We start from the raw sequence: 2,755 nt of genomic DNA, 5'->3' as shown, positions 1-2,755 counted from the left end.
AAATTACAGAAAAATACACAAACTCATAGTAAAGTCCAGAAATGTGAATTTAACATAAAAACTAATGAAAACATCCCTAAAAGTAGGTTAAACTTACTAAAAACTATATAAAAACAATGCCAAAAAGCGTATAAATTATCCGCTCATCACAACACCAAACTTAAATTGTTGCTTGTCCCCAAGCAACTGAAAATCAAATAGGATAAAAGAAGAGAATCTACTATAAATCTCAGAATATCAATGAATATTAATTTACTTAGATGAGCGGGACTTGTAGCTTTTTGCTTCTGAACAGTTTTGGCATCTCACTTTTTCCTTTGAAGTTTAGAGTGATTGGCTTCTCTAGGAACTTAGAATTTCGGATAGTGTTATTGACTTTCCTACTTAAGCATGTTGATTCTTGAACACAGCTACCTTATGAGTCTTGGCCTTTTGCTTTGGATCACGACTTTAACCACTCAGTCTCAAGCTTTTCACTTGGACCTTCATGACACAAGCACATGGTTAGGGACAGCTTGATTTAGCCGCTTAGGCCTGGATTTGATTTCCTTGGGCCCTCCTATCCATTGATACTCAAAGCCTTGGATCCTTTTTACCCTTGCCTTTTGGTTTTAAGGGCTATTGGCTTTTTCTGCTTGCTTTTTTTTTCTTTTTCTTTCTATTTTTTTCGCCATTTTTTCCCCAAGCCTTTGCTTTTTCACTGCTTTTTCTTGCTTCAAGAATCAATTTTATGATCTTTCAGATCATCAATAAAATTTCTCTTTGTTCATCATTCCTTCAAGAGCCAACAATTTTAACATTCATAAACAACAAGATAAAAAAGATGCACTGTTCAACCATTCATTCAGAAAACAAAAAGTATTGTCACCACATCAATATAATTAAATTAAATTCAAGGATAAATTCGAAATTCATGTACTTCTTGTTCTTTTGAATTAAAACATTTTTCATTTAAGAGAGGTGAAGGATTAATGGATTTTATTCATAGCTTTAAGACATAATTACTACATCGTAATGATCATAAAGTAGAGACACAAAACATAGATAGACATGAAGGATAAAAACCAAAAAAGCAGGGAAAATAAGAACAAGGAATGAGTCCACCTGAGTGAGGGTGGCGCCTTCTTGAAGGTCCAATGGTGCTTTTTGAGCTCCTTTATGTCTCTTCCTTGCTTCTGTTGCATGATCCCTAGTGATTTTGGTGTTCTTATCCTTAGTTGCTTCCAATAATTATGTGGAGGAACATGTATCTCTTGAGGTATCTCAGGGATCTCTTGATTTGCAGTCAAATATTCTACCACTGAGCTATAAACCCTTTAGATGAGTCTTTCCATCTCCCACGACTCAGAGGTGGAAGCTTTTATCTTTTTCCTTGTTCCTGCTCATATAGGGAAGAAGAGAACAAGAAAAGAAAGAGAAATCCTCTATGTCACAGTATAGAGATTCCTTTATGTTAGTAGAAGAAGAAAGGGAAGAAGAGTGAAGAAGAATGGGTAAGGATAGAGGTGGTGATTTGAGATGAAGAGAAGTGAAGAGAAGTGTTAGTAAATAAATAAATAAATAGAAGAAAAGGAGAGATAGAAAATTTTCGAAAATAATTTTGAAAAAGTGGTTAGTGATTTTCGAAAATTAAAGATAATATATAATTAAAATTAAAATTTAAAACAATTAAAAAGAATTTTTGAAAAAGAGATGAGATATTTTCGAAAATTAGAGAGGGATAGGTAGTTAGTTGGTTTGAAAAAGATAAGAAACAAACAAAAAGTTAAATAGTTAGTTGAAAAAGATATTAAAATCAAATTTGAAAAGATAAGAAGATAAGAAGTTAGATAAGATATTTTGAAATCAAATTTTTTGACAAAGATAAAATTTTGAAAAAGATATGATATAAAAGATAAGATAAAAAGATATGATTAAAAAGATAAAAAAGATATTTTGAAAAAGATTTGATTTTAAAATTAAAATTAATTACTTGACTAACAAGAAACTAAAAGATAAAATTCTAGAATTTAAAGATTGAACATTTCTTAACAAGAAAGTAACGAACTTCAAATTTTTGAATCAATCACATTACTTGTTAGCTAATTTTTGAAAATATGATGTAAAAGATAAGAAAAAGATTTTGAAAAAGATTTAAAAAAAATTTCAAAAATTAATAAGAAAAAAGGAAAAGATTTAATTTTTGAAAAAGTTTTGAAAAGATAAGATTTTTAAAATTGAAAATTTGACTTGACTTGTAAGAAACAACTAATTTTTAAAATTTTTGACTAAGTCAACTCAAATTTTCGAAAATTAGGAGATAAAAAAGGAAAAGATATATTTTTTTTTATTTTTGAATTTTTTTATGATGAGAGAGAAAAACACAAAAATGACGAAACAAGAAACACAAAATATTTTTGATTTTTATGATTTTCTAATTTTTTTGTATTTTTATTTTAATTTTTTTGAAAAACATGATTAGAAAAACGAAAAAGAAAAGAAAAATTTTGAAAAAGATTTTTGAAAAGAAAATTACCTAATCTGAGCAACAAGATGAACCGTCAGTTGTCCATACTCGAACAATCCCCGGCAACGGCGCCAAAAACTTGTTGGACGAAATTGTGATCACATCAATGTAGTATTCTTTGTTGTTGTATGGAATCATTATTATGGCACTTATGTGTGGACACAACTCCGTTCAACTAACCAGCAAGTGTACTGGGTTGTCCAAGTAATAAACCTTACGTGAGTAAGGGTCGATCCCACATAGATTGTT

This window comes from Arachis duranensis, chromosome 10 (genome assembly GCF_000817695.3).
Source record: "Arachis duranensis cultivar V14167 chromosome 10, aradu.V14167.gnm2.J7QH, whole genome shotgun sequence".
Lineage (NCBI taxonomy): Eukaryota > Viridiplantae > Streptophyta > Magnoliopsida > Fabales > Fabaceae > Arachis > Arachis duranensis.
This window is presented reverse-complemented; position numbering follows the sequence as displayed.